General features: G+C 28.0%; 1 protein-coding gene across 2 annotated transcripts in view; it reads left to right on the plus strand.

The window, feature by feature from the left end:
* The first annotated feature begins 7,849 nt into the window (after positions 1–7,849).
* The window catches only part of LOC119678507 (GATA-binding factor A), a 41,944-nt gene continuing 27,479 nt past the window's right edge, over positions 7,850–22,314 (plus strand). For both annotated transcript variants that reach the window (XM_038090368.1, XM_038090369.1), the window contains exon 1: positions 7,850–7,940. The gene's annotated coding sequence lies outside the window, so the exon portion shown is untranslated. The remainder of the gene's footprint in view (positions 7,941–22,314) is intronic.

A 22,314-nucleotide genomic window follows, 5' to 3' on the forward strand; every position in this document is an offset into this window, starting at 1 on the left:
AAAAAAAATATATTTTTAGTATCAAAATGAGGCTTTAAAAATAATTCGCATTCGCATTCAGTAATCCATTAAAAAGATAAATACCAATGACTTTTTGTTTTATAGAGTTAATTTAGATCTGAAAAAAGGTAACCATTATGAGATCACAGAAAACAATTAAAACATGTTAACTAACAGGAGATTTTGGAGTCCCTATTTTGAACAATCCTTATTAAAAGAATACAACATGCTATATTTTTAATACAAAAATTGAAAATATCAGTTAACTATCAAGACAGTAAAACCCATTACGAATTAACAATTTCTAGATTTCTTTTTATCTTTCTCTTCTAATCTATGACTTCCGCAATTTCTGTTAAAAAGGAGCCTCTACTCGATCGGCTTGATTACAACTACTTTACTTCTACTCGTTATTAATAAAACAATTGTTTTATAATAATTTTTGATAATACTTTCATTTAATTTCGCGTTTTCATGATTCTCCATGATATGGTAATTTAGAATCCATATACTGTTAAGGGAATATTGATCTCATATATGGGTTTGGACCATTTTTACAAACAAAGTCATAGATCAGAAATGAAATACTAAGTCATAATGAGCCAATAATAAGTCCAACTAATGATACAAACTTAAAAATATAAAGCTAATGAAAGTACTAATCGTTGAAAAGATTCCGTATGAAACCTTTTCAATATTACGGATTGGCACCTTAAACGACTTACAAGGATATATAATATAACCGGCTGCAATAATCAAATATAGGTGGTTTTTCTAATAAACGTAATTCAAACAACATACAAAAACAGAGCCAATTTTTAAACTGAAAGTTGTTGAGAAAACACTCTGAAGCTTAGTAGAGCCTGACGAGAATCGCAAACGTGAGACTTAAAAAATGGGTCAAACGTGATAATAAATTAAATGAATTTAAATGGGACTTTTGTTGAAAACACCACACTTTTAACAATAATTGTTTAAATAAAATTGAACAGAATTTCGAAAAAAAAGTGTGTATGCAGATGATACAATCACTATTTTGGATAATATACAAATATTACAAGAAATATTATACCAACAATTCAGAAAAGTTGTTTGACTCAACCATTTTATCGTAGCTTATGGAAGAATTGACACCAGAACATCTGTTGTGTCTTAAGCTTTCTTATTCTCTTATTAACACACTCAGCAATATCTCCTGTATTAGCATTGGCCAGACTCTCGCCTTTATAAATACTTCTGCCTATTATTAAGAAAATTATGAAAGATTTGTTCTTCACTATACTACACTTAACCTAACCTTTCTTATCTATCAGTCAAAGAAATACGAACATTTCAATTTCATTTTTATATCAAAAAATGTACAAGCGGAAAACATCGGTTTTATTTAAAACCATGTTATCCAGGTGGCTTTTCAACAAGGCATATCCTGAGAAAAAAATTTTATAAATTGTCAAAACACAATGCGACCTTCTATGACTAAATCGATATTGAACCCAAAGTACGAAGCCTAACTTTTGCACACTCTGAAATTTGTATTAAGTAGATGATCTACAACATTTTATGAGATCTCCAGTACCGAAGATATTTCGATGTAAATAACTACTGGTAGAAATGCACGTCCTTGGATGCCGTCTGGTGACTTGAGATCATACTTTGGAATCTGTCAAGGATTTAACTTAACACCGACGTAGCAACGATGTTAATATAACAATCAAATGAAGAATTACCATTACCATTAGGTGCTACTATTCAGTAGGCAATTGGGATGTAAGACTCTCTCTGTCTTATCAGACAAAACAAACATTCCATATGTCGCTTATTCCTACTGTGCTTCTGTACGGCGCAGAACCATAAAGATTTTATCACATAATGATGCAACAGTACAGAAAGGGTTTTGAGAAAAAAAGATTTTCGTGAGCTCATTAGTCACCAACGAGTTAGTTGCGACTATGATCTACGAGCATCCGAATGAACCAATAAGATATAAAAGCTTAGATAGAGGTAGAGGTATAGATACAGTTCAGAAAATTAACATCCCTCTGCTTCGCTGTCTTAGACATATCGTGAGAATATATGACAATGGTTCAGTGAAAAAGGTGAATGAAGCGATTCTTGGAGGAGAAGGCGTAAGGGTAGACCGTGTTTCTGGTAGAGTGATCAAGTTAAAGAAACACTAACTATGTTTGACAAGACTAATAGGCATGCAACAGAGGCGCCTGAAGAGGCATGCTGCATCTGATTAAAACCCGGTAACTGGTAATTATAGATATTCAAACATCCTAATTATGAAAATTTTTCTATAATATTTTCGATAAAAATATATATATACATAGAAATAGTAAATTCACATATGCTACAAAAAAACCACTAAAGCGATGATAATAATGTCTTAATTACAATATACCTATGCAAACAATGTATTATATTAGTTCTGAAATAACAGATATACTTACATGCTTTAATACATTTCATTAGAAATCTATACGACGCGATGCCAAGGTCCTTAAGAAAATCTGTAAAGACAAAAATAATTCTATTTAGTTAAAATATCAACAAATTTATTATCACATTTTTACACAATGAGTGCGCCTAAAACTGTACGTTTTGCGTATAAATAATGTAAGCAAGCCCGTAGTTTATTTTCTTATCTACACACACTATTAATTAATTACGAACACAAGAGTATATTAACAAAAGCAAAAGCAAAAAAACAAAAACAAAAACAAAAAGCAACAAAAATATACATATTATCATAAAAACCTAAAGTGGGCTGTCCCATGAGATATGTTGGCATACACGATACGTACAATACGTACGGAACACAATAAAAACTCAAATACCATGCAAGAGTGAGTAAAAGCGCACAAACATATCTAAACAGAAAATCAAGCTTAATAATAACAAAACAAATAATGAAAAACAAGAACAAAAACAAAAACAACTAAAAAAGCAGTTTGGTATCGGCAACACCCTCTGTTATTAGCAAGCAAATATACATATTTCGTATTCTCTTGTATATCAACACAAGTGCTACACAAGTATTTGTTATTTTTTTTTAAGTTCAAACAAATTCGTTGCATATGTATATGTATGTGTTGTAAGCACAACACAACTACTCAGCCTTCGTTTAAAGCTACATGCTGTATACTTGCTATACTCGTTTCCCAACCCGAATACAAAATTTTTATATAAACCAGTAATTGCACACTGTAAACCAGGGCTTTCATATATGTACGTATGAATGTTATTTCACTGATATGCTGACTTTTGATAATTATTTTTGAATTGGTTGTTGTTGTTGCTGTTGTTTTAATTGTTGTATTATTTTTGTATTTGTGGCCCTTTTGCGCGAGCTGCTCCATCTTGGAATTTGACTTCCAATCGCATTTCGTAGCTATAGTCAACAATTAGCACTTTAGTATTAATGAACTGTATAAGTGAGAAGGCGAACATGTTGCTTGCGGCGGTCGCTTTTTAAGTAAACAAAAAGCAGCAGTGTATGCACGATGAAAACAGTACGAGCGCGATAATTTCGTTGTATGTAGAAAAAGCGGTGTGGCGTAGGAAAATTTTTATTTTATATGCGTAACACTGAAAAAATTCGTTTTGAATTTGCCGACGTGCATTCAAACTTGCGTTAAATAGTGGAGAATTTTAAATAAAGAAAATGTGTATCGTCCATGTACGTTATTATACATGAAAAAGAAATATAATATGAGATACATATATAAAAGAGATAAATTAAAAAAAAAATTAATTATTAAAATCATAAAATGATGAGTAATAATTTTTAATTAATATAATTCTTAAAGTTAAACTGCAACTAAGTTTAAAAAGAAATATATTACTTTACAAGGGTAAAAAAAAATTGTATTTAACATATATGTCGCATATAATTTAAAAATTAGCGTGAGAATCACTTTTTAAGAATAAATTGATTGGAGGTTTTCTAATAATTAACATTATTAGAAAAACAAACTGAAAAAATTAAGTACCTTCACCAATATTTTTTGAACATATACATATGTAATATTTTGGAAATAAATTATTAAAAAGGTTATACCAACGATCTCAAGGGATCCACTTAGGCCTATAAGCCCATTGTGTTAAAATTATTAAAAAATACACGAAATTTTTCTAGTGAACAATTTAATCAAAAAAGAAAAAAACATATATTAGATGATAAAAAAAGCGCAGTTAATGAAATATTATTTCTAATAAACAAAAAAATAGATTTAATGTGATTATATTAATATAACTATTAAAAACGTGGAAAAACATATAGTAAACTATTTTGTATTTAATAAAAGTGTTTTAAAATTTAAATTTAAAGAAAACTAAACAGAAGAAATTTATTGTTACTAAAATAAATAAAAATAAATAAATAAAAAAAATTATTAAACAAAAAAAATTAAAATTAAATACTTTATTTAATAATAATTTTTTATTAATTTACATTAAAACAACTAAACAGAAGCAGTTTATTGCTTTTAAATACACATTCATATTTTGGAAAAGTGTAATACATATAAACATTTTCTTGAAACAAAAAAAAAATATTTTGAACCATAGTTGAAAAAAATCCAAATGAATAGGTAAAATACAACTTTAATGCAAATATTATTTTCATTTAAACTATAATTTTGAATATAAATTATATGAAATAAAACACAAAAACAAGAAATCTTTGAAATGAATGATCTTGTTTTACTAACTTACGCTAAATACTTAAAGATATATTGCTGAAATTAACCAAATACTTATAAAATAAATAACGAAAGACATATGAGTTTGTTTAAATATACATTCATAATGAATTAAAGTTTATATACAGATAATCCATAATTAAAAATTTACTAAATCCCCATACTTTCTATAATAATTGCAAAAACCAACGCTGTCCAAAACCATTGACCTTAAGACTCGTACTTCACAATAACATACTTTGTATTGTACTGTACATAAGGTACCGTAAAGGTAAATCTACAAATCACTTAATGAAAATAAAAAACTCAAAGAAATAAAAGATTTGCAAGCGCTTTGATGCGCACTTTTATAAAAATTAAAATTTAAAGATATAAAAAAAAACAATTAACACAAAAAACAAATAAATGAAAATATTTATGAATTAATCGATTTATAAATCAATATATAAATTAAGAAACAAAAAAATCACTTGAATAATAAATTAATAAATCAGTGAATCAATTATTCTCTAAGCCAATAAATCAATAAACAAATAAATGAAAAGTATTTGCACCTAAGTTTAAATCAGTATGTCTATGACATCAATATAACTCCCTTTCTACAAAGCTTGTATTAATGATTTTGTAAACTATCCACTTATATCGTCTTATACAAAAATCCACTTATATCGTCTTATACAAAAATATAATATATTGATAGAATAAAATATACAATAAAAATAAAATATATAATTAAAGTAAACTATAAAAGATTTACAAAATATGGACATAAATTCAATATTAAAATTAAATTCATTTAATGTTTCAAACTAAAAAGGACATCGATACTTCAAAAGAAAAGTAATTTTCTTTTAGTTACTTACATATATCACAATTAATTAATTATGTTATTATATTACGCATGAAAAATTCCGAAAACTAAAGTGATTAAAATAAAACTACACACATAGGATTAGTTTATATAATCTTAAAATATTTTAGTTTAAAATAGTAATTCAATTTATTCCATAATTAATTTATGGTTTTAGTATATAATGAAAAAAATATTAACACACAATATTTGTACTTTCTGCATACAGACCTTAATAATATATAATTAATTATTTATGATATTTATGATTAATTAATTATGATATATATCAGAACATAAAAAAAAATTTTGAATGAAATATATTAAAAGATGATGTTTAGACTTAATGAATGCAAAATTTTATAATGTGTTCTATAAAAGAATTAAAATTAATACATGTTGTAATAATATAGGAAAAAATATTTTGAAATCTACCTAAAGTGAATAATAATCCTGAACAAAAGACAGTTAGAACTTTAAAGGAAAAGAAATAATAAACGAATTAAACAAAACAGTGTCTAAAATACTAAAAGCATATCCTACATTGTTTAATTATTAATTAACCTAAAAGGCTTGTGATTTAATAATCTTTTATTAAAATAAGTTATAATCTTAAATTAAGAAACTTAAATGTGAAAGACGAATACAATGACACAATCATCTAATATATGCGAAAAGTAACCCCATAATGAGCCGGTTACCTTACAACACTGTACTAACTAACTGAAGTGTATGTAAAATAATATTTATTTAACTGATTTTAAAACGTGTGAATACGTTCAAATAAGTTTAAACTTTAAATAAAGGAACAAATGCATATCCGGCAAAAATATACAATTATTTCGCCTACAATTATATTACAATTATTCAAAGAACGCATAAACTTACCCCATGTACTAACCAACGCAATCACTTTAAAACACTAAATTAAAGAACTGCATATATTTCTGTTATTCATCTATATAATTACAATAATTAGATGGGCCACAAATTACTTAAAATCAAGCAATTTATGTCAAAATATTTTTTGACATATTTCAAGTAATTGAAAATGTAGACAACAAATATAATATAAAAAATATTTCAAGAGCGGATATCAATTCTCCGCTGGAATAAATAAACCTCCACACTCAACAAGTGATCGTATAATATTACCTTAAAACTTTTAATACAATATAACAAAATTAACTATCCTTGGTTAATTTGCATCAGTTTTTTTACTTACTTTAATGCATCATACAAAATAAATAAATAAAAATTAACGTTTCTTTAAAAACTTGAAAATAGTATGATTTATTTATTTAAGTTAAAGTCAACATCAATTGAATAAAAAATATTAAAATTAAATTAAACTAAGCAATAATAAAAAATTCATAAAAATAGTAAGAAAAGAATTCTCCAGCAGAACAACCAAATCTCCTCTAATCTTTTTTAAACCTTCTACTCGCTTTACTATACCAAATTATACACAAATACAAATTATTTAATTTTCTATTTCTGTAAAGACTTCAAAAAAGTATGATTCATTTATTGGAATAATATTCAACAACAATTATATCGTACATAACAATTAATTAAATTATATTAAACAATAATAAAAAATTAACGAAAACTGTACGAAACAATTCTCCAGTGCAAAAACCAAATCTCTACTCAACTTAATGACTCTTTCTCATTTTACACTTTACAACACTGAACTGAACTAAACAAGAAGTCCATAAATTTATTTTTAATTATAGCAACCGTTACAGTGTGACTCATATACTGCCAACATCATTATCATAATTGATAATATCATTATTATCAGTATCATTAACAATAATGGCTACGTAAAAGTGTGATTAGTGTTGTTAAATTGTTGTTTTTTTTTCGTTTATCGTTTGTTGTTGCAATCATTGATTCCGTTTCTATTATTTTGATTAATTATAGTTGCTACTGCTTGTAGTTAATCTTGAGTAAAAAAAATAAAAAATATAAATAAGAAAATAGACGGCAAGAAAAAACAAATACAACAAACAATAGAAACCCGGCTAATTGTCTTCATATTTTATGCAAATTTATTTCTTTTTTTATTTTCAAATATTTTTTTTGATATTTTTTTTGTTTAAATTGTGATTTAACATATGCAAATTTTTATAGTTAAGTGTTTTATATTCAAACCAAAAATAAATAAAATAAAACAAAACAAAACAAAAATAAACTATAGTTTTAAATGAAATAAAATAAAATTAAATAAATATTAAATGAATATTAATTGCTAAAATTAATTCATAACTAATTTTATTGCATACAAGAATTCAAAAATAAATAAAAGAAAAAGAAATTGATTAATAACATTTTGCGGAAATATTTTGTTGCTGTCATCAGAAAGACGTTTTTAGCCGGTAAGTTTTTAAATTAATCAAAATTAATTTTCTATTAAATTAGTATTTTATTAATAGAAAATGTATTATTATGCTTTATAAATATTGTCGTGTATATATTTTATACATTATAATTCATGTCTTTACAAAACATATTTTATTAAAATTGAAAGGCAATTAAAGTATTTAAAAATCTTTTTAATTTTTATATATAATAAATGATAATTGTCATTTTTATAAAGGTTGCTCATTTTTAGTTGACAAAAATAGACACAAAAAAAAAAAAAACTAAAACCTAGTAATCGTTTTTTGCAGAAGAAATTTTATTTTTTTAAAAAAAAATAATTTTAATATTAAATAGTAAATGGTAAGATAAAATATATGTATAGAATTGCATTAGCAGTTGCTACCATTGATAACATATTCTTTCTGTGGTTTTTAACCTTGTAGTTCACTTCAAGAAATATTAAGATTAAATATAATATAATACATATATATAATAATTTTTTATTAAATTTATTATATAATAAATTATTTGAAATATAATTTAAATTTAACACAAGAGCTTGTTTTCTACAAAAACTTCTTTTCATTATTACTCGTTATTTAGTGCAGTTACATGGCACTTTTGAATTATTTATTTTCTATTCTTTTAAATGTTAAAAAGAAAGAGTCATGTATTGAATAACAAAGTTTTTATATTTAAATTATTGAATTTGTTTGGCTGCTCATATATCTGTTTTCAAATATATTGGGTTTACTAAATACCCATCATCAGTGCTCCTTAGAAATAACGCTGAATGCTTTAATCATAAATTCAAATTTTTTTTACGGAACTAATATATATACTTTGAATGTTTTATCTAAAAAAAAAAACATAATCAGTGCAGTACTAGTTTTGTACTCCAGATATCTCATCAGTATAGAAAACAACTTATCAGAGATTTCAGTAAACTAATCAAATTACATCTCGATTGATTTTTTATTTACTTGCTTATGTTTATTTCGTATTCTTCAGATGCACACTTTTAGACATTGCTTTTACGTGCTAGCATTCATCCATTCGAAATTTATCCGTTTGCGTATTTGCATTTCACCCAGTGGCCTAGCCAGGATTATGCCAATGTTAGAATATATGTATATGTCGGGCATTGTTTTTGAAGTGTTATGTCTGTAAATTATATTGTCAAGGATCTATCCGTTATATATACGTTTTATATAATTTATACATTTCATATATTTTTTATTTTTCTATTAAAAAATTTTATGCTTAGACAAGACTTATGACAAGGAATATAAAAGCGGTTAATAGAGAGAAAAGTTTCGGATTCAAAAATAATTTTTTAATCAAGTGAATTCTTGAGGACTATAGCATTTGTCGTACTATTTTTAGAACTAATGCATAAACAACTGTTATATAGATACATTAACATTAACATAGTAATTATTCTTTATTTCATATTTAAACACTTTTGTTGGTAAAAAAGTGGTTTCTGCCCTTTCTTGTTTTTAAATATTTTGGTCTATAATTTCGCTAATGGAATTTTACAGATATCAGCAGGAATAGATTGGCAAAAGCAATTTCAAGAGTGTCCTGAACTTAGATAAGTCCTTAAATTTATAATTGTAGTTGTATTTAGTGGTACAAATCTTAAGTTAGTGATGCAATTTAGATCATATGTTGCAGCATACATGTATAGGTGCTTGAACGAAACAGAGGATTACGTTAAAGTTGATGAGCCACATTCTCAAAACATGTAATTGCCATATATATATGTATGTATCTATTAAATGGTGAGGAAATTATATTCAAGAAATGTAGGAATACGTTATAATTGAATTAGCCCTTGGAGCTAATTGCGGACTCCCAGTCAGAAAGATCATATCCCACTAACCTGTTTAAAGTGCTTTATACCTTCTGCTCAAAAAGTACTCGGATTTTGTAAATAAAAATTTTAAATTTAAAAATTTAAATTTTATTCCAAATTTATTTTATCTCCTTCAAAATATGCTCCTTCTGAAGCGATACACATATGCCAACACTTAACCCAATTTTCCATACACTTTTCGTAGGCCCATAAAGCTATGGCTTTTAGTTCCTTCAGCGAATTCTCTTTTACCGATTCAATCGACTCAAAACGCAGGAACAGGAAAAAGTCGCACCGATCCAGATCTGGCAAATACGGTGCCTGAGCGATGACAGTGGTGCCGTGTTTGGTCAAATAATCGCGTACAACAAGAATTTTCCATAGTAAAAATCGCTAAATGCACTTGAGGTAGTCACACATTAACAGCTGCTATAAACAAACTAATTGACAGATGGCGCTCTGTCAATTAGTACCACATGTCAAGAAAGGGTGTACCAACATAACAAAAAAAAATTTTTTTGAAAAAGGTCTATTATGTAAGGAGTAGTTAACAAACAACAAAATCCGGATACTTTTTGAGCAGAAGGTATGCCCAATACTACAATTGGTTTAGCGAGACAGAAAGAGAAAGAATATTCTCTTAAATTTGTTGTTTGTTTTGTTTTATCGAATGTGATGTATCCTATGACGAAGAGAAACTAGAAGGGTTTGAATAGTAAAGCAGAAACATTAACAAAAATTTGATTAACTTATTGAAATTTGACTGACCATACAACACTGTTTCGAGTACTGCCAATCTATAGTTTTCTTCAATTTACTGATGCCAAAGGCAAAGGAAAAGCATCTTCAATGTAATAATTGTATTAACAATACAATACTGTTGTCAATTTAGAAACAATTTAAGAACAATTTATTTATACTCCTGTTTGTCTTTCTGTTTGTTTATACAATTTTCCCACTGTAATTGACTTCGCTCTTATGCTAAGACTATTTCCTATCTGAGATTTAATCTATTTTCCAATTAGAATAGTTAAAGATGAAAATAATTAAGTATTTAAATTTTTTATTTATTATTATGCGCTTCTGCACTTCAACGATTATTTAAATATTTAATTAATTTATCATGTATATCCAGATCACAAAATAACACGCTTTTTATCAAATAATTTTAATTAATCAATTTTTTTTATTGTTAAAACAGATTTTTATTATTTTGTTAATCAAGCTAAAGATTAATATCGATTGTTAGTAATTAAAGCGAGGCGTTTTTAATTGCTCTTCTCTCGCTAATAAAAAATTAATAACTAAATTAAAGGTGTTAATATTATCTCAAACACACACCGATTTATATCAGATTGATTTTAATATTTAATAGCTAAAAGTATATTTTACGATTTTTTAAGCAATTAAATCAAAAAATTTTTTCATTTTTATAACAAATAAATTGTGTATAATTTTCTAAGTGTATAACTTTAATGCCTTGTAAAACAAGCTAACGAAATTTAAATAAAAATTTACACAAATTTACGACTTTTACAAAGTTTTCTTTTTGTAATAAAAAAATGCTTAATACATTTTTAAAAACCAATCAAGTAAAAACAAAAATCTCATTAAGTTTTGTTTCAATTAGAAAGCATAAAAATATTTAAGAACAAAGATAGCAGACAACGAATGAAAAGATACTTTGCTTGAGAGGCTGCGTTTATGGCATTTTGGTCATTAAAAATTTTAAATTATTGAACTTTTTTTTTAAATTATTTTTGTTACAATACAATAAGAAGACTGACACAAATTAACAACATTATGTAGTACTTATAAAGATAATATGAGTAAGAAATGAATTTAAAAAAAAAGGTATAGTAAGTAGGCACACTAATGTGTCCATATAATGGGTTCTGAAACTTACTTTTAAGCGACCTAAGTGAAATAAGAACTTATTTTATTATTATATTAATAATTCACTATTTTATTACTTTATTAATAGTATTATAATACAATATTAAGTATTGTAGCAGCAAGTTCTTCAGTTGAGATTAAGTCTTTTCAGGCTGTAAATGAAATTTAAATGTACAGTGAGGACAAAGATAAACGTTCTTCATATTAACGTTCTTCTAAGTAGTACAAATTTTGGATTAAAAACTCTCAATATCTGAGATTTAAAAATACTCAATTTTTAAACAGCTTTTAAAAAAAAAGCTTTTTAATGAAGCTTTTGTAAAAGAGAATTACTTACTGCTGTTGAATCTCTGCAAAGCAAAATAAGTTTCATTGGTCTCAACTGAATGGTTTCAACATAATCAGAAAAAATTAAAAATTTAAGTTTTATTATACTCTCTGTGGACATATGTGAGAGAAAGCGCTCTTGTGTAGATCTTTTGTAACTCTTCTGTTTTCATAATTTGTATGATGCAATTTCCTGTGGTTAGGAACTGCAAAATCTTGTCTGATACCACAAAGGTATACCTAGAACACAGAGATACCATAAGTATGATATCCACACTGTTCTGATTAAGCCTTTGGTATGCAATGCATAACATGGTAGTCCATGTAGTAATAACATAAGACTAAGTTAACTTAAATAAAAACCTTAATCAATTATTTACCATGTTATGTTATTATAACACTTTTTAGAGACCTATAAAATATATAAAGGGTGGTCTTTTTCGGTAGTACTATGACAGTGAAATATGCTCAATGAAATTATCATACAAGATGTCATAAATTTCGTTTACTATTTACCATTTTACAATTCGATTCGTTTAACAACCGCTGATAATGCTAAAATTGAGAAAACTTCTCATAAAAGAGGTGTTTCTGTAGTAAAGAGATTTTGTGCATTATGTTTAGATTATGGTCGATAAAATCATTCATCTGAGTACTCCATAATCAACACTTTGAAGAAATTTGAATAAACTAGATATATAATAGATGACCACAAAACAAATCAGCACAAAATAAACTGCGCTCTGTTGTTACTGAAAGTGTTGAAGAATATCCAAATTTCTTCATGGCTCTACGCCAAATTTTGAATCTGTATTTGCATTCCCATTTTTACCAAATTCAGCTTATACAAAAATTGAACCCTATTGACTGAGCAATGTGCTAACTGCGCGAAAGAGCTTTAAATTTTCACGAGGCAAGGCATGCCTCTCGTCTATAATCCCGGTACCATCCGACATTGTTTGAAGTGTAAATGGTGATAAGTGAATTTCACTTTCGGCACCCGACTGGAGGTCAGGCCCGCAGCTTTGACTGTTCTGATCAATTGAGGTTAGTAGTGTTGTAATGACTGTGGTTAAAACCCAAACCTACACAAGCAAAATGATTATATTTCATTCAATGTAGAATTGCTGTGACCCAAAGATCAGCAGAAGTATTAGGTAGGCCTCGATGCTTTCCAAGGGGGAAGTTACGCCAAATACATAACTTCAATTAGCACTGGTGGAAATTCTTTGAAATTGCAATGGAGCATCTATTAGCGCATTTTCTTGATACTCGATGTTGAGCCCATACGGCAGTTAATCACGTAAATCACTCTGATCGCGTAATGTGTAGAATATACGCTGATTATATATTCGAAAATATTTGCTGCAATAACGTTTTGTATATGCTTGGTATTCGATATTAATAATTAATTTCTATAAGTTTAGTATACATATTTTTTTTTTTGAATGACTATAAATACAAAGTTAATTTTTTATTGTTTTGCTATAGTAATTTTATTTTCGCACCATTAAAGAATGTGTAATTAAATAAACAATTACCTAAGCCGTAGTATTTCTTATAGAATTTCAATAAATAAATTGACTCATAAATATTTATTGACATTTTAATAAATATTTTTATGTATAAAATTAAAATAAAATGGAACTCTAAATCATTTCAGTTAACTATAGTTCCTACACTTCTATTTTTAAATCTGCATCAGCGCAATAAAATCGTAATTAAATTTTTTATAACTGCTATTTTTGCAATTCATATTTCTGAACTATATATAAATAAAAATAAATATTACATTTATAATAAATTTTACATTATTTTACAAGTAATTGCGTTTGTTTTTTTTTCCACTGTTTTATTCGCACGCAAAAAAGTTCGTGTCTGCGCTCAATTTCAGTCCAGCGAGCAACGGAACAAAAGACTTAAGCCACAAACTCGTTGCTGTGAAGTAACACAAATACGAAAACAATTAGCCTAAGATCAATGTTTCCAAGTGGCAGAGCAAACATTTGAATTTACATATTTTAAGCAAATTAATGCGGATATAAACACGTATTGTTTATGATATAGACGTACGGTCATACTTCCTTTACGGGCCTAATTATATATAATTTATGAATTATACACAATAAAAATGTTGCATTAAGATAAAAATATAAAAATATTATATTATTGCTTGTTTGTACAGAAATTTCACATGTTATGTTACATATGGATTCAATTATTTTCATTTTCTATTTAGGACATATTTATTTTAATAAAAATAAGTAACTGTCAAGTATTGTAACTTATATGTTTGTTTATTTAATTAATTGTATCCAAACATGTTTAAAGTGAAAACTGAAATTTTGTGGAAGTCGTTGTATCTAACCCTAACTTATTAATGGCGTATGGCAAGTTGCAAGATTTAATATCTTTTTGCACCTATAATTTTTTAATAAGTGAATATTTTTGCTGATCATGCAGCTCTCTTGGCAGGTAGATGAAAGAAATGAATAGCTCCAATAGACCATTTATGAATGGTGAATATATATTTGAAAAAATTTATTATATCCCCTATTTGAGAAATTTGCAGGATTCTTCTTTAAAGTAGTGTAGAAATAACAAAGAAAGCGTATACTATTACTTTTATTACAAATTATAGCTATTATTAGGTAAATATGTATTCTTTGTCTTCTGTGTCTGTATATGAAAGAAAGAAAGTTATCCGTGCCTACTTTTGATATTTGGAAATCAATTTCTTTTAAAATAAAAACAAATTATTATTATATTATTTTAATAATTACTATAGTATATTTTAGTATATTATTATATTGTCGTTTCAAAAAATCTTGATCACTAACTGAAAAAATGTTTAAAGTGACGGCAGGATGTATTCTAACAGCACCAATAATGCATACACAGATTATTTTGAATAGTGATTTGATTATCCTTTGGGTGGTAGATATGTCTTATCGTGTGAATGGATGTCAATAGTTAAGTGGAAAAGCTGTATGAAACGATATTAGGAGAAAGAAGACATAGAAGTAGACCAGACAATGTCTCCGATGGAGTGTTCAAGTCATGAGGGTAGCAAAGGCACATGGAGATAATTGCTGCATCAGATGGAAGCCAGATAATGGGTCGTTACGAGGGCTGCTATATATATTTCTGGCCTAGGCAACACTAGGTGCTGTCAGGTGCAATCTGACATTTCCATTGGAAAGGTTAACATTTTTTAGCATAACATCACTCAGAACATGTTTTCATTTAATTGTGAATTGTTGTATTTACAGGGACTTGAAATATTCATCTCGGCCAAAAAATGGAGTTAACACTTGAAAATTTTCGTGCGATCATTTTTCACAACTTTCGACGTGTCTTATCACGACAAGAGTGCATTGATGAACTTAAATCTTTGTATGGCGATGAAGCACCATCCTATAGCACTGTGAAAAACTGGTTTAATGAATTCAATCGTGACCGACGCTCGCTCAACGACGAATTCCGTGAACGTCGTCCAAAACAAGATCGTCATGTGACATACCGTGAGATAGAGCCATCCTTGGGCATTTCTCCCATCAGCATACATTCGATATTGCATGAACACCTGGCGGTAAAAAAGGTTTGTTCTCGTTGGATCCCGCAAAATTTGACAATCGCTCAAAAAAAGGCTCGTGTCGATTGGTGCAAAGAAATGTTAAAAAAATACGTTCGCGGTGATTCAAAAGACGTTTATAAGATCGTCACAAGTAACGAATCATGGATCTATGAGTATGAGCCTGAAACAAAACAACAATCGACCGTGTGGGTCTTCGAAAACGAGCCAAATTCAACGAAAGTTGTTCATGGAATAAGCACTTCGAAGCAAAGGGTCGCCTGTTTCTTCGGCACAACTGGTCATGTGGCGACTGCTCCGCTTGAGCAACGAAGGACGCTCACTTTTGAGTGGTACACCACAATTTGTTTGCCTGAAGTCTTCCGAGAAATTCAAAAAACGAACAAGAGAAAACGAATCATTGTTCATCATGACAACGCGAGCTCTCACACATCGGCTCAAACTAGCGCCTTTTTGACCGGCCAAAACGTTCGGTCAAAAAGACGATTTTCGTTGCCAGAAGATGCTGTTGAAGCGTTCAAAAACCATGTTTTGGAGGTGTCTCAATCGGAGTGAAAAAAGTGCTTCACCAATTGGTTTGAGCGCATGCAAAAGTATATAAATCAAAAATGTATAATCAATAAAGAGAATACTTTGAAAAGCAATAAAACAATATTTGGTGATAAATATTCGCATTTTTATTATTAGGCCAGAAATATATATAGCAGCCCTCGTATGACCATTTAACCATTTAACTTACTTAATAAGGCAAAGTAACATTTAAGTAATTTTAAATTAACTTTACCAAATACTATAACTAACTAACCAATTTATAATTTTCTTCTCATTTATAAATTCCCAATTCTTATTTTTAAAATTTAATTCCTATATAGAAAAAAAATTGTCCATCCACTTAGGGAAGCGTAGCCACCTATTTGATGTTACAACAGTTTCCTTATTTTGCTAAATTATTAAAATCGTAATTTTTATGGAGATTAATGTGAAATTTTAAACTACAAAACTATATAGTCATATACTCTTATATATCACTATATCAGTTGAAACTATATCAATAGCAATACATTTACCTATTGACAGACTTTAATGATATGATTACAATAACTGAGAACTCTTTATATAATATAACAATGTCTTTTTACTTTTCATTCCTTTAATAAACTTTAAAGCAAAATTGTTTCGTAAGATTATCAATTTCCATGAATCAGAGCAGATACGATTGAAGGAGTTGTCGATTTGATATTGCAATAAACGAGTGTCAAGATTAAAGATATGATATATAAACTTTTAAAATAAAATAATGAAACTAGAATAATTACTATTGTATTTCTAAAAAAATTTAAGAACATTTATGCCAGAGTTAATAAAGAAAGTATAGATAAACGAATCCAAATTTTCCTTGAATGATGTGTTTCAAATATTAGTCCACAAACTTTTCCACCCACTGCTTGAGTTATTTGTGTTCGCAGAAGTGGTACTAGGAATGTTTAAATTGTATGAGTTACGATATTACGACATAAAAACCGAATTTTAAGAAAGATCTTTGCTTTAAAATAAGAGCGGTTTCTTATTCATATTTTCTTTAATTTAAAACAATTAAATTATTTATGTTCTCTTAAAGTGGACGAATTGAAATAAGTCTCTAACTCGTTCAATCTTACATTTCATATGTTTCCAATAAATAAAAATAATTTGTATATAAGATTTCTATTATTCTTTTATATACAAATACATATATATTAAATATCACCAAACAATTTCTTGGTCATTAAGAACTGGCGCCTTCATTCAGCTCAAGAAGAATTTCCAGAATAAGTCCGCATTGTTTAATCCAGACAGTACTGAGAAGGATGTTTGCGTAACAAAAACGCAACGTGTGATTGCCAAAAAGTCAATAAGACAACAATAAAACCATTACCTTAAATATTTAGAAAAACAATAAAATATTGAAGATATTCCAAGCAAAAAAAAAAAGATTTTTTATATAAGAAAATCAGAATAAACCTGAAAAATGTGAGGTTCAACTTCTCCATGAGTTGTCGAGAAAGCCAACAAGAATTTTTGAAATGCTTAGGCGAATGCTCGAATGAGGTTTACACATAAGCGCCTTTAATTTATGACATTTTTATGACACAAATAAAAATAAATACCCTAAAGCCATAATGAGGCAAAAAAAAGAGGAAATGAAGTTAAAAAAAATAAATAAAACAATTTTAAGTATGCAACATTTTGCTCATAAATCTTTTCTTCTGCCAGCTTGGCTGTGGCACTTGATTTGGACGCACAACATTTGCGGATATTGTTCGTTTGCGCCACATGCAATAGCAAAAAACAGGTCAACCTGAAAGGAAGTCGGACGCAGTTGATCAGCAAAATGGCCAGAAAAGAAGTGTTACCACTCGAAGTTGCCATTAGAAAAAATTTTAAAAATGTTGCTAAACTGGAAAATATCAAATCGCAATATTCGAGCAATTTACTTTGTATCTGTTGGCAGCATGTGTTAGACATGGAAATGACATGTTTATTACTACATGAGATTTTATTAAACTTTAAAATATATTTTTTTCGAACTCTTTCTGTTCGTGTTACAGCGAAAATGCCACAGATCTACATGCACATTCACGACGGCTAATTAGTTGTTAACATAAATGTTAAAATTTAGCGAAAAGCACTACAAAATGCCAATAGCAAAAGTAACGAGTTGCGAAGTTGACCAATGAATGGGATTGGAGTGTGGCACATATGTGTGAGACAATTTAGACATTATGTTTATAGGTTGAATGGAATTGAATATTGAAACTTGCATCGGCACCAGTTTCCACACGAACCTCTTCCAGCAATGGTTAGAGCAGATGATGGTTATGACTGGTACAGTCATTGTTATTTCTGCAATACATACTAGTACGTTTGTCTCAAAAAAAAAGTGAAATCTTCTTTTACTGGAACGGAAATCAATGGACAATTAATTAGGAATCTCACAAACCAGATTTACTTTATATATTAATATAAAAGCACATATAAATAAATAAATTATATAAATATAATAGATTAAAAAGTTTCGCCTATTGTTTACATTTCAACTGACAATACATTATAGATGAAAACACTGTAAAATAAATGATATACCTCGCAATTAATAACAACAAATTTTACTAACTGATTCGAAGACAGAGTCTAAAAATTAAGAAATTGCAATCTTTTCTAATAATAAAGCCTCTAAAGTAGCTCCTTCTACTACTGATTTCCTGAACTCCTTCTAGAGCATAGGGCCTCCACCCATTTAAATTGTATTTTATTAAGAATTGTTCTTGTAACATCATTTCATGTAAATCCGGCATCTTTTTATTCTTTTTCAATTGTTCTCCGTCATCTTTCTGTTAGTGCAGCAGGTCGCCCACTACATCATGGGCTCCATCGCACTGCTTGCTTTGCTATATAATTTGCGGGTCGTCTAAGTGTATGCGCAATCCAGACCATAATGAAAAATCAAAACTAATTAAGCAATGCGAAACTGAACTAAGTTTAGTGACTGACGCGTACACAATACCACTGATTTGGCTTTCAGAGCAACCACAGAAAACGAGAAGAAGCATTCTAGCAAAAAAAAAAAGCTGTACTCAATAAACACTACAAATACGCCTTTTGGATAATTATTATAACCGTAGTAAAACTATAAGCTTTTGAGAACAAATATTTCACAGAGCAATTCTAAAATCCACTTGGTAAAATTTGTGATAATGCTGAATCATTATAGACCATGCTGAGAATTTGGTAACCTCTTTAGTCAAAAGTATAGAGTGTGGGGATAAGAAAAATAGAAACAATCTACTGAACTCTTCATTTGAAAATCTGGTCACAGACACTATTAAATAAAAGTGCTTCAAACACTAACTACTAAAATAATTTCGTGAAAGTCAAAAAAAATTTTTTCAGTATGAAAGGTTGACAAAAATATATCTAAACAACACTGAAATAAAGCACAATAAAAATTCAAAACAGCATTAAAATTTACTCCACACTCGTATATATAAAAGTAACGACATTGAATCTAATGAATTGTCACAGATAACCTGTTTTTAATATACATATATCATAATTTAACTATTTAAGATAGAGGTATGTTATGCTCCTGTATCTTACTCGTATATTACTTAAACCAGCAAAGTTCTTACGTACACGATTTTTAAATCTGGATTTCATAAAGTTTTTCTTCAATATTTCAATTTAGTGTGTTAATTTACATATGTATAAGTTGCTTAAATACTTTTAAATTTTCATATTCATAATTCATTAAAATAATTTTTCTCACATATTTAATATTTCATAATAATCTAAAAGCTATATCCCTTTTTAATATACACATTAAGATACATAATGGAAAATATAAGCTTTGATTTAAAAAATTTCATATAATATTTTTTTTAATATCCTCTCTAATATATTTTCTAACAATACGTCAATTTTTGTCATTTATTAATCCAAGTATTTTTTTTTTAATAACAATCTTTCACTACTTAAACAATTCTCCACTCGTTTTAAAAATTGATCTATCTACTAATTTCATATAAACTTTTGATCCCAGAGTTAAGCAGTAAACAGTTTTTTAATTTTATTTATTTTATGGGCTGGTATCCTTTATAATATTAAGCTTTCATATAGATTACATATAGTCAAACTTCCATAACTCGAAAACAGTGCACCAATGTTTTAGAGAGCAAATAACATACAATTCTGCTTCCATAACTCGAACTCCTATAACTCGAATTTCTCTATAACTCCGATAGGAATATGGGAAAGTGAATTCTATAAGTCGAATTTTTATTTGACGTATAAATGTATTTTGCTGTTAGGGGAAGTCCCTTTTTCCAATCCAAATGTTTAATTTTTTCTTTTCTTTCTTTCTTGAGCATTGTGGTTTAAAGTAAATAAAATAACTTCCAATGCTGCTCTCAACGATTATATTGAGCTTGACAATGAAATTTGAACAGGAAGCTCTTCTACAGATGACGATATTGTTAAGCACTATAGTTCTAAATTACTGGATCCAATTTTAAGCGCAACAGAAAGTGATGATAAAGGGTCGGTGGATGTAATTTTTCATCAGCCTTCCAAGAATGAAATAGAAGACTTATACAAAATTCAGAATTTATATTTGCATTGAATGATATTACAACTGATGATCACTATTAGAGTATGAATAAAATGAAACCTCTTTTTACTGAAAATAAGAAATAAATTAAAGTCCCAAATCCTAATTTCTGAAAATTTTACTCCACTATAACTTCTGTGTTTTATTTGATTGCAAATAAATAAATATCTTAAAATGTAATTCGAGTTTCTTTCAAAAATAAAAAAAAAATCAAAAAATTCTCTAACTCGAAGTGTCCATAAGCCGAACCATTTCTTTGCAAAATTTGACTTCAAGTTATGGAAGTTTGACTCTATTTCGATATATTTGTTATAATTTTTAATTAAAAAGCATTACTCAAATATTTTTAAAATAATTTTACTAGTAATTTTAGTTTTCGACTGGCAATAATAATTATAGTGTACACAGTACTATTTTAGAACTTTAATAATAGATTACTTTAAAAAACTTAAAATTCTGTACATATTTTTTTGCAACTCAGTGTGATATATTACAACAACTATTTGTGATACGACTATACACAGTGACATTTATTCCAATTATTGAAAATATTTTCCAATTAAAAATTGCATACTTTGTAAATTTGTTTTTACTTTTAGTATAATAAATTTTCACTCATTTATTTTTTTTTAAAATATGAAAATTAAAAAATGCCACAGAAGACCCAGCAAGTATGCGTCACCTTGTCGCCAAATCCTTACTTATTTTACCTATAAAAACACTACAGAGACTCACCTTACCTTGACTAACGAATGGACGATTCACTTTAAGTACACAATCCATTACACTTTCCACAAAATATTGCATGTGGAAGTTCTAGCCTGGGTACATTTCAAGCGACTTCTGTCACATAAACATGCAATTGCCACTTAACGCACGGCATGAGGTCAATGCGGTCAAAATCATTACTCATGAACTGAAAGGAGTTTTATGCTCGCTGACCTGTAAAATAGGCAATATTCCTTTTCACTGGAATATTAATGCCACATGCACAATGCCGGCCGTCTGCCTGCATGCAGAGCAATTCGAAAGTGAGTGTTAAAAAATTGCATCATTCTAACATTTCTATATAAATAAATATATTGGACTAATTATAAGTATACATAGGTATATAGTATAATAGAGTTGCCAGGTTGGTGCATAATCTATGAGAGACAAAAGTATGCATATAATATCCAATTAGATAATACATTAATGTAGTTGTTTCGAAATTTTATCTAAAGCGGGTTTTGAGAAATAAATGGATTTTAATTCTTGGTATTAAATTATTTAATTAGTTGGAATTGAGTAACTAATTGGTTTAAATTTGAATTAAATAAACTAGCATGAAATATAAGTTATAGTATAAATATCTAAGGAACCTTAAAGTTTATTCAATAAACTACATTCTGGTAGAAAAGTTCGTATCTCATGAATAGAGTATTTAATATTGACTTTTAAGTCTAAAATTGAAGCTGCTTCTAGAGAAGCAGCTAGACGTCATCAGATTACACATTTTTGGTGGACAGGTAACGCGAATTCCTTTCTGGCCATTATAATCAAACTCTTCTTTTAATAAATTTA

Source organism: Teleopsis dalmanni, chromosome 2 (genome assembly GCF_002237135.1).
Source record: "Teleopsis dalmanni isolate 2A chromosome 2, ASM223713v2, whole genome shotgun sequence".
Classification (NCBI taxonomy): Eukaryota; Metazoa; Arthropoda; class Insecta; order Diptera; family Diopsidae; genus Teleopsis; species Teleopsis dalmanni.